Below are 12,080 nucleotides of genomic sequence, written 5' to 3'. Positions count from 1 at the left end.
AACTTTTACACCGAGAAAACTAACAGCATATAGTACTCACCGTCTATAACGTTATATCCCTCGGTGACTTCAATATCACATTGTAGTAACTTCTTTAATAAGCTGCAGAAATCTTAGCAAACTCCATCCTACAGGCCAACATACACCAGGCAGTCCGGAGCACTTAAAGCGGGGGAAAGCCGAGACCCGAGAGTCAGACAAAATCAACAGAACACGGCTTCACATGTAAAAATGAGACTGAAAATATATCTTTAATACATTCTTACCTGAAAAGTGTGGACTCCAAAATAGACTTTTCTTTGAAAAGCGTGCGAAGTTCTGTGTAATCAGCCAGCATACTCTACCGACCGCCTCAGTAACAAACACTACTATAACGTCTCAACCAGCCAAATTCTTAAAGAGACAGCAACATCACCACCTGTATGAAGATGCTGTCACTCTGCATGGTTCTTACTTCTTATTCTACATCAAATATACTATAGGGTCTTAAACAGTAAGCAAAGACCAGTATTTCATTTTTAATGATTAAAATTACATTCAATTATAAATTTAATTATTAACACTTTTGAGAAAAAAATGTAATTTAAATACATGAAAAAAAATTTAATTATTAAAATATTTAACTCAATTTATTTATTTATTATATTTTTTAATTATGTATTTTAGTATTAATGTTTAGTATTAATACATTTTAATTAGTGTTATATAGTGTCTTGATCTTATCATTAGCTGAGGGTACAATTTTGTTCCTATAGGGAAACAAAATATATAATTGTACCTTTAAAGGTGCCAAATTGGTCCTTTACGGTACAATTTTGTATCCAAATGTGCTATAAAAGGTACAAAAATGTACCTTTCAAACCTAAATCTGGACATTTGTACCTTTATAGCCCATTTGGGTACAAAATTGTACTCTGAAGACCAATATGGGACCTTTAAAGATACAATTTTATATTTTGTTCCCTCTAGGAACAAAATTGTACCCTCATTGTACCTTTTTTTCTGAGAGTGTAGGTGGTTAAAACTTGAGGCACACAGGGCACATCAGCAGTGGGCAAAACGCTCACGCTATTAGTAAACCATTCAAAAGATGCACCTCTTAATGCAAAAAAACGCGTTCGTTGTGATCGGGCCCTTATTTATTTCATTTCGTTTAGAATAAATGCAGTTTTTTTATTTTTAAAACCATTTTAAGGTCAATATTATTAGCCCTCTTAAATAATTATAATTATTTTGATTGTGTAAAAAAAAAAAACATTGTTATACAATGATTTGCCAAATTACCCCAACTTACCTAATTAACCTAGTTAAGCCTTTAAATTGCACTTTAAGTTGAATACTACTATCCTTAAAAATATCTAGTAAATTATTATGTACTGTCATCATGGCAAAGATAAAAGAAATCAGTACAAATCAATTCCTGATTAGAGGAAAGTAAAAAAGATGAAGTCTCAGAGCTACGCCCACATATTGCATCATCACTATAGGCCAATGGTAGCTTAAAGCTGTTCATCAACTAAAGTGAACTTTTCCAGAAAGTTTGGTCTGATTTTATTTTGGTCTGATGTTACACCAGATCGTTTGAAGTATATCTTAAGCCCAAGTTAGATGACTACCAGGACAGACAAGTTTAGTCACAGTGAACCTTCAAGATAGGGTAAATGGAGAATGAGACATTTTTAAAGAGCAAGAGAGATGGAGAATGGGGGAGATGGGGTTAAGGTCGATGTTTTTACAGAAAAGAAATCCCAGTAGCATATCGATGGGCTATTTCTCAGTGACTGACAGACGGTAATAGTGTGAATGGGCTCCTGGCATTACTTCTGGCATGAGAGAGCTGCATGCCTCGTTGGCAGCTGTGGCTGTGAAGTCTGATGGTCCATAGAGCAGAACAAGCAGTAAACAAGATCATCAGAGAAGGCCAGCCAAACAAACCCACAATGTGGTCTTCATCAGACATGTCCACTTGCATTATTTATTTGAGTTTTTTCATAGTAAAATTTTTCAGTCTTACTACAGTATGTTATCTAATCTGAGATTTTTATACAGTTGAAGTCAGAATTATTAGCCCCCCTGAATTATTTGCCCCCCTGTTTATTTTTTCCCCAATTTCTGTTTAACACAGAGATTTTTTCAACACATTTCTAAACTTTAATAACTCATTTCTAATAACTGATTTATTGTATATTTGCCATAATGACAGTAAATAATATTTCACCAGATATTTTTCAAGACATTTCTACACAGCTTAAAGATACATTTAAAGGCTTAACGAGGTTAATTTGGTTAACTAGGCAGGTTAGGGCAATTAGGGAAGTTATTGTATAATGATGGTTTGTTCTGTAGACTATCAAAAAATTTTTTTACTTAAAGGCGCTAATAATTCTGACCATAAAATGGCTTTTAACTCTGCTTTTATTCTAACCAAAATAATGCAAATAAGACTTTCTCCAGAAGAAAAAAATATTGGGGTAGGGTTAGGGGTGGGGTTGGTGTACGCATTAAAACAGCTTACAGGAGGCAGAGCGAGAGCTCAGTTTTTATTATGCACGGTAATACCATATACTGAGATAAAATAGGGAGGAGGTTTGACGGTATCAAAATTTGGATTCCGCCCATGTCTAATATCGGAGGAGTTAAAACAATCCATAGCTGGAATAATATAAGCAAAAGATATCAAACCATTTGTTATATTCTGACCAATTGTGATGTTCTAAAAAAATAAATAAATAAATAAATAAATGCTTTCAATCAATATTGTCATTTGAAATTTAAAAGAAATTTGATTAGATGTCATGAACAACACCACACAAATATGACTATTTAATTATAACATATGCCTAATAAATATAACAAAAATAAGAAATGAGAATAAATTAATGAGAACTAAACTTCATATTTTTTTAATTATCTAACTGTGCTAATGACCTGCGGGTAGACATCTAAATATTTTATCTGACTTGTCTTGCCTATGAAAAACCAAATAAGTTGTTTTCCCCTTTTGTTCAAACACAGTAGCACTCATAATTATTGTTCTTCTTTCAGACTGACACAAAACAGTCCAACAAGATAATACTGAATATAAAATGATGATCATGACGAGACATTATTAGTTTAAAGAGACGGCATCAGCATCAGTAGCTGGAGGCAGTAGGCAGGGTGTTAGGGAGCCTGCGGTGGAGCTTATGGCTTTGCAGTGCCCTTGTGATTTATGCCAACACTAGTGGGACTGGCGCGACCCAGCATGCTAAAACCCCCCACGACCCTGAGAAAGTGATAAGCAGAGAGAAATGCGACGGAGTGAACTCAATAAAGCGCCCGCAGACGGAGGTGATGTTTTAAATTGCTTTTAAATCAGCCTTTGGGAGGTGCTGCGCCTCGCTGATTTTGTGGGATTTTATTTTGTCTGAAACGTGGATGAATTTTTGAGGATTTTGTTGAAAAGGTTAAGCAATGCTCACTGGGTGTTTGGAACCCAGGATTGTTTCTTTCTTTCCCTGTTGTTTTCCTCTTAGGTTTTTTTTTTTGTTGGTTGTTGCAGATGTGCAATTCCAACAGTTCAGGTGAGACTTTAACCTGTATTATTTCCACTAGTTTCTAGGAAATTATTTATCATGGTCATAGAGAGAACAAAAAATCTGTTTAATGTAACTATTGTCACATCAGCTCAATTAAAAAAAGAACTAAAAAGGGATAGTTCACCAAAAGTTTCCTCACCACACTCTAGTGGTTCTAAATGTTTATGAATTTCTTTCTTCTGTTGAACACAAAACAATATATTCTGAAGAATATTGTTCAATAGGAACAAAAAATACTATGGATGTCAAGTAGAGATTAGATTCTCAGCCCGAGCCCAGACTTAACCTAACGCGATCCGCCTGCCAATATCTTCAGGCTGGGCCTTAATTAAGCACAAGTGTTTTTTTGTTTGTTTGTTTGTTGTTTTAATCATTACCAAATTAGTCTAATGGGTGGAAAGCTATGCCATAATTAGAAATATTATCCATATGTTTTAGCAAAATCGGCCTAAGCAACACGTGTGGGTGCACATTTCGCAAAGCATGTCATTTGCTACAATGCTCTAGGTCCTGCAACAGCATCTTCTCCAGTGGCACACATTCACACCACATGCGATATGAAAGTTTTAATCTGTAAACATGCATGCCAAAAAACACGCGCGGCTCACACTCTGCTTATGCGTGTGGATTGAAAGAGGTGATAGCAATCAGGGACTTCCACAATGAACAGACACATGAAGCAGGCTTGCCATGGCAGAAAGCATGATAGTCAGCCTTCAATGTCCTCTTTTGTTTTGATCCATTCTAAATGAACAAACAATGCAGTTTACATGCTTCGTCATTGTTGCATTATTAATTAAGATAAATCTAAACTTATTTCTGTAGTTCAAACAACTCAGAATTGTAGTGACTGTGTCGAGCTCGACACAAGATGCACAGGCTCAGGTAGGGTCGGGTTTAATTTTTGGGGCCTGATCTAAGCTCTAATGTCAAGGACTGTTTTTTTCCAACATTCTTCAGTATATCTTCTTTTGTGCTCAGCAGAACAAAGAAACTCAGATATGTTTGGAACAACTGGAGAATGAGTAAACGATGACAGAATTTAGATTTTTGGGTAAACTGTCCCATTGGCTACAAGTAAAATAAAATATGACAACCTAAAAATAAAAGTGATTCAAAATATAATATAAACTACAGTACTGAGTAATACAAAGATTAAGCTGCTTTCCACAAATCTCGTATTATATAGAGATTTGTATTTTTTTAAGAAAATAGAAAATGACTGTATATTTATTAGCTTTTCATGACTATATTTCTATATAAATTTAAATATACTATATTTATTACTGAATGTGTCACAGTAAAGACAATCATAATGTTACATGATTCTTGATTTTTTTTAATTCAATAAATGTTCAATTATTTTTACAGTACAACTAAAGTATTGCAGATGATCATTGCAAAATTACTTTATTTATTACTTCAGTTGCTAACCATATGCATTTTTAATCTTAAATAATTTAAAGCGCATTCTGTATGAACTTCACACATTCTGTATGAGTCATTCTGCAAATCTCCTGCCATGAGCAGCTGCCCTTTTCTTTAAAAAAAAAAGGAATACTAGTTCAGTGTTTGCTCTAGTTAGCTGCACCACTGCGCTTGAGACAGATTACAGTACAGCTTTGTTTTCAAAGAATAGGGAGTATCTCTTTCTCCTTATTCCCCCTGTGGGATCTCCCAGTTTTCCTGTCCACTTCCAGAGAGAGGCGAAAGAAAGCCCCCTCCCGTCTTTTCCTTTCCTCGGTCTCCAAACCGCAGCGAGGCCTCCCTGATCCACGCCCTGTCTGTGACCAATGCACCACGAGGTGAAACGAGTCCAAACAATGGCCCTCAGGACAGCCCTCACCGCAGGGGATGCTAGATAACCCAGAAAACATGAACACAAAGAATTCATTATCTTTATTTTTCACTGAAATTACTGAAATTCAAATATCAACTTAATTGTCATTTTATTTTATTTTATTTTTATTTTTTATTTTATTTTTCTTTATTTTACTTTATTATGTTTTTTCTTTATCAGTTATTAGTTTCACCAAATAAAATAAAAACTGTTTTCAAAAGGTACCCAAGGAATCTTTTATTGGTTATCAAAAACAACCGTTCTGTTAAATTCAAGTGAAACAAATTAAGAACAATAATGCTTTCAAATTTGTTGAAGCCTTTGGGGTATTTCTTTCGCCAATTGAGATTGCAAAACTGATTTTATTTTTGAACAGGTTTCCCAAACACTTCCAACAAATTATTCCACATTCAAATCACATCATTGATTGAACCAGTGTTACAATGTGGAGTTGATCTAAATACTTAAACACATTAGTGATTTATTAGCAAAACTAATATTCTCACTTTTTTTTGGAGACAGTAAATCAGGCTACAAATCATATTTGGTATAGTTCCATATTTTGGTATAGTATAGTATATATACAATTCTGTTAAGTTATTCTCCCTCAGAACATCCAAGATGTAGAACAAAAAAGAAGATTTGAGTGATTAATTCTTGGCAGTTGTTAAAAAGGGAACAGGTGTACAGGTGTACCAGAGTCAAAAATACATTCACAGGCAAACAGTAATGAATAGTTATGCCTTCTGACAAAATACATTGAGGTCTTATGAAGCAAGAGTCGGACAAATAACCCAGAAAACACGCACACACATTTTTCTCCTGAGACTTTATTACCAGCCTTGAGCTTAGGCACATTTCGGGAAGGAGAAATTCAGTTTGCCCTTTCAGAAGAGTGGTTATAGATCACTCCCCTAGATATCTCCCAATCCACACATACTGTACTTCTCCCGGAGGATAAACCATTCCAGGAATTACTAATTGTCCATTTCTGTGGTTAAATTGGACTGGAAGGAAACCATTCCTCGTGGGATGTGACCTTGATTAGCCCTAACAGTTCAAGGCAATTTAAATACAGTTTTTAGGTAGTCTGCGGTTGTTTTTTACACATGCTTTTGAACCCAAGGGTTAAATCTGGCAGGAACAGTTTAAGAGCTTTATGAATGCTTAAACCTTTTATGAGCAATTGCCGGAAACAAGGGGTTGAGTTTCAGTTAATCACTGTTTGTCACTGTGATTGACGGGGCTGTGAAATGTTCATCAAACTCTATTTATACCAGTCTTTGTTCTGAATTTTTCTTAAAGTTGTGTATAATTAAGCCTTGCTATTTGTATATCTGATACTAGATGTCTTTATACAGCCACTGTTGAAATATTTGTTCATTTGCTATTAATGTACTCACTCCAAATCAAGATTTCACTTTTTTTTTTTACTTCAGTGGAACATTAAAAATGGTTTTAGCTGAAACCATAGTTATTGGAGATGCATTAAATAAATGTCTAGCAACACTTTAAGAGTCTATATATATATATATATATATATATATATATATATATATATATATATACATATATATATATATATATATATATATATATATATATATATATATATATATATATATACACACACACACACACACACACACACACACACACACACACACACTCTTTATATATTGTAGTTGTTTGTTGTTGTCGCGCACGTTCTCATCAGCGATGTTGAACCGCGAGTACTGTAAAGCGGGGGTGGGGGGTTGTCGCGGGGGCACTTTTGATCATTTCGGAAGGGCACTTTCTATCCAAGACTAAAAAGGGCATGTGCACTGCACAGGTTCAGCCCTATGTGTGCACGTGCCTGCTGCATATGCACTGTAAAACAAAAACTAGTTTGGTCGACTTAACTAGAAAAAAAGTGACCCCATAAAGTAAACCCATTGCGTTAAAAATATTTATGTATGAATTATGAAATGTGCATAATTATTAAAAAATAAGTCAACTTAATAAAATTACTACAGATTTACTAATGTTATTTAAGCAAAGTAACTCATTGCATTTTGTTTTTTTAATGAAGTTATTTTTTTTTGCTCTTAATATTACTGCCGCCATTGACTTTGACTAAGGACCACAGCTTCAGCTCAAATCATCTTTAATGTTCCACTAAAGACAAACGTTTTCTGATGACATCTAACTTTAATAATAGTCTCTGCACAATTACCTGCCATACTGTAAATGTTCCACTTACCTTAAAGCTTATTCAATGAGCCCTTCTGACAACCCACTGCACGCACATTCACTTTTCCGTTGATAATCAGTGTAGATATCCCTTTTTTCAGGTTCAAGTCAATAGGAGCGAGTCTTAATAGAGAACGCCCTGTCAGTCACCTCAAGGCTCTTGGAAAATCGCCCATCTCTCAGCAGCAGATGGTCCTGTCCTCTACGCTAGTCACTAAAACGGCCACAAATTTGCTCCCTTGTGGTGGACACTTCACAGCAGTGGCCAAAATGAAAACGGAAGCATGCGCGGCCAAAGAAATTATGATTTTTAGTCAGCCTGAATAGTTTACTATTATCTGTATATATGGGTTGTGTGTGTGATGGATATTTAACTTTATTTTGTATCACTATAAAATTTAGTTTTGTTGTCCTTCTGCTATTTTTTTTGAAAATGTTCAACAAGTCATGGAGAAAATTTTTTTTTATAATTTGATCAAATAAATAGCACTACATGAAGATACAGCCTGATCTCTTTTATGTTTTGTCAGTTTACAAACTCATACAAGTTCAGTCTTATGAAAATATATCCACCAAAATCCAACCTTCCTTGGGGGATGAGCAAATCAGTCTAAATTGTACGAATGAGATTGTACAAATTCATACGAATTAGCCACTAAATCAAAAAGTTACGAATTGCCATGAGATAATGTTGGAAGATAAGTATCCAATAATGAAAATAAATTACTCTTATCAGACCCTTGATTTTGCTATCATCGAATCCAACGCTAAACCAACAAAGAAAGTCTCAATCTTTTGCGATTTTGCTGTATTGTTAATTTAAATGCAATATAAATGCAAAAAATGTAAATAATCTTATAAAACATCCAACTCTAAATCATATAATCAAATTATATTTTTTCCAGTTTGCAACTAATTGTTTTACATGACTTATAGTCGCATACGCAGTGCACGTGATGTATTTGAGTGTCTCTAGAAAAATTATGTCTCACCTGTGCCCTCACAATCATTACATTACATGACAGTGAGGGAGAATTGTTTTGCAGCCTAGGCAGTAAGCAGACACAGATAAAGCGCAAGTGATTTACATGTGAAGTCAATGCAAAGATGCAATTAGACATCCTGTGGCGTAAATCAAGTGAATAACATGGGCTGAACTGTTTTTTTTTATATGTGTTTGACATGCTTCAGACTGCAAAAGAAAGTGGGAGCACATTTTACAAACATACCAATAGAACAGACAGAAAAGCAAGCAGCTTACAATAATGGAGATTGTAGCAAGGATGGCTGCTGCTGGACGTGACCGAATTGAAGGACATTATTTGTGCTTTACATGTATGGCTGGTATTATGATGTGCATCAAATTGATAAATGATTTCGCTTAGCTATTGTCCTGCTATCAATGAGAGAAAACGCTTCCTTGTCATTGACTAGTTTTATGGCAAGCATATCAGCTCATTTTCAGCCACTTTTCAGGAGCCGGGTTACGAGGACAGCAGTTCATTTTTAGCCACTTTTCAGGGGCCGGGTCACGAGGGCAGCAGTCTTAGGAGAGAGCCTTAGACTTCCCTCTCCTCAGACACTTCCTCCCAGTGTGTTCCCAGGCCAGCAGAGAGTCATAGTCTCTTCAGCGTGTCTGGGTTTTCCCTGAGGCCTCTTCCCAGTGGGACATGCCTGGACCACCTCCCTAAGTAGGCCTCCAGGAGGCATCTGAAACAGATGCCCGATCCATCTTAGCTGACTACTCTTGATGTGGAGGAGCAGTGGCTCTACTCCAAGCTCCTCCCAGGTGACAGAGTTCCTCGCCCCTATCTATAATGATGCGCCTTGCCACCCTGTGAAGGAAACTCATTTTGCCGATTGTATCCAAGATCTTGTCCTTTCAGTCATGACCCAAAGCTCATGACAATAGGTGAGAGTAGGAACGTAAATTAACCGGTATATCGAGAGCTTTGCCTTTCGGCTTAGCTCCTTCTTTACCACAATAGACCTATACATAGACCACATTACTGCTGCCACAGTATAAATCTGTCTGTCAATCTCACAATTGTTGCAATCCTTCCCGCACACGTGAACAAAACCCCAAGATACTCGAACTCCTTCACCTGGGGTAAGGACTTTCCTCCAACCTGGAGATGTACAGTAAGTACCACTTTAATATGAGCATTACCACCGAACCTTGTACCGCCGCCACTCTAAAGGAGTAAGAACGTGTTTTTTAGGTATGAACGCAGTTTGCGACTATGCTGCCAGGGTGCACAAAATTGTTCGCAAATTGTGAAAAACTAGGGGGTCTGCCTTATGCTATTTGAATATTATTAAAAGTTGTGGTCATACTTTACAATAAGGTATACTAGTTAATGTTAATTAATGCATTTACTAACATGAACGAACAATGAACAATACATTTACTACTGTATTTGTTCATGTTAGTTAACGTTAGTTAATAAAAATACAGTAGTTCATTGTTAGTTCATGTTAACTCATGGTGCATTAACTAATGTTAACAAGCATGGACTTAGATGTTAATAATGCATTAGTAAATGTTCAATTATGATTAATAAATGCTGTACATGTGTTGTTTAGTTTGTGTGATTAGTTAATGTTAGTAAATGCATTAACTAATGAACCTTACTGTAAAGTGTTACCAAAGTTGTTTTCTTAATTTTTTATGTCACAGCTGCCTCTGGACTGCTTGGCCCCTTAATTGCTGCTTGCAGCTATATTTTAGAGTTGTTTTCTTAATTTTTTTTCTTAATTCATTCATTTTCTTGTCGGCTTAGTCCCTTTATTAATCCGGGGTTGCTACAGCGGAATGAACCGCCAACTTATCAAGCAAATTTTTTACGCAGCGGATGCCCTTCCAGCCGCAACCCATCTCTGGGAAACATCCACACACACATTCACACACTCATACACTATGAACAATTTAGCCTACCCAATTCACCTGTACCACATGTCTTTGGACTGTGGGGAAACCCACGTGAAGGCAGGTAGAACAAGCAAACTCCACACAGAAACGCCATCTGAGCCGAGGTTCGAACCAGCAACCCAGCGACCTCCTTGCTGTGAGGCGACAGCACTACCTACTGCGCCACTGCCTCGCCCGTTGCTACAGTTTAGTATAAAAAAAAAACTAACATATGATAAAATTGGTGACCCTTTATATTTTCTCAAACATCAGCGCGCGTACTGAAGAGCGGTGTTATCGCGCACGTACTGATCAGCTGTGTTGTCGCGCGCGTACTCAAGAGCGGTGTTGTCGCGCGCCTACTGAAGGGCGGGACCGAGGGTGTGTCGCGTCGCAGGGGCACTTTGGATCATTTTGGAAGGGCACTTTCTATCCAAGACTAAAAAGGGCATGTGCACTGCACAGGTTGAGCACGTGCCTGATAACACTTAAACTCTACAAAGTATGCAGCAATGCCATTTCATAAAACTTCTCTCTGTCTTTACGTGAGCCATCTCTAGGTTTGGTCATCTCTCAGCTACGGGTGTCTGGTGGAAGGCATAATTCTTTATCTAAGGAGTGAGTGATTGTTGAGGCTCTGTTTCATGCTCCAGTGCTGCTCTGGCTGCTGCAGGCCTCTTCCTCTTCTCCTTCTCCTCATCTCTTCCCTTCTCTTTCCTTCACAGCCCACTGCGCGCTGTCTGTCTCTCAGCCTCCCTCGCTAGGCCCTCTCATCATAACACAATAAGCTGTGACACGCCACATATTTTCTCAGCAGACCATAGTTACAGGGCCGGCTTCAGGAAATGAGACATTATGCATCCTTCAAATGGTTTATATCGCTTTGTGGGAACCTGAGGTTTATGAAGACCATATGTTAGACGCTGTTCGTTTTATTCTATGTGTGGGCAAGTGAAATAGTGCTGCTTCGGACATCGTCCATCCTCATGCACATCTGGAGGGAATGAGGAATAGAGCTGGGAGTGAGACATTGGGGACATCGGACTGGGAATTGGGAACACTGCTTAAGAATGCATGGAAGTGTGCAGGTGGGAGTGGTGAAAAGATAAAAGAGGTTGTTACTTTGCATGGGTTAACTTTATTGGTTCAGGTTTTTTCTTTTTACAACTTTTTTCCCCTTATATTTACATTCTGACCAAAATCCAGATTAAGCCGTGATAATAGCTTTTTAATTGAAAGTGAAAGTGACTATATTTACATGGACCTAAGTAATTTAATTATTTGCCTTAATCTGAATAAGACAATAATATGATTAAGGTGTTTACATGGGTTGCTTTTTGAATGTTCCTTTCATGATCCCGTTTTACATGTTATACACATAACTCGATTAACGTCATTGCGTCACCACGCTGTCCACATATACTCCAGAGTTTCATGTAGTTTCCTGTTTTTCTTTTTAAATTTTTTAGATTTAACTGCAATTTGGAAGTTTCACATTCATTCAGGAACTGTTCTC

General features: G+C 36.8%; 1 protein-coding gene and 2 long non-coding RNA genes across 3 annotated transcripts in view; 2 read left to right on the top strand and 1 right to left on the bottom strand.

Moving 5' to 3' along the window:
• Positions 1 to 12,080, top strand: part of kaznb (kazrin, periplakin interacting protein b) — a 162,564-nt gene that overhangs the window by 15,865 nt on the left and 134,619 nt on the right.
• The window catches only part of LOC147841806 (uncharacterized), a 31,288-nt gene that overhangs the window by 2,614 nt on the left and 16,594 nt on the right, over positions 1 to 12,080 (bottom strand). Inside the window, exons 2-3 of the long non-coding RNA XR_015502649.1 lie at positions 267 to 462; positions 41 to 162 (exon numbers count right to left, since the gene is read on the bottom strand). This is a non-coding gene — a long non-coding RNA (uncharacterized LOC147841806). The remainder of the gene's footprint in view (positions 1 to 40; positions 163 to 266; positions 463 to 12,080) is intronic.
• Positions 7,070 to 10,405, top strand: LOC147841807 (uncharacterized). Its single transcript, XR_015502650.1, has 4 exons — positions 7,070 to 7,239; positions 7,493 to 9,131; positions 9,175 to 9,980; positions 10,307 to 10,405. It is a non-coding gene; the product is annotated as an uncharacterized LOC147841807 (long non-coding RNA).

Source organism: Danio rerio, chromosome 11, assembly GCF_052040795.2.
Source record: "Danio rerio strain M-AB ecotype USA chromosome 11, GRCz13ab, whole genome shotgun sequence".
NCBI classification, from domain to species: domain Eukaryota; kingdom Metazoa; phylum Chordata; class Actinopteri; order Cypriniformes; family Danionidae; genus Danio; species Danio rerio.
The sequence above is the reverse complement of the archived record's forward strand: the minus strand, read 5'-3'. Positions and strand labels throughout refer to the sequence as shown.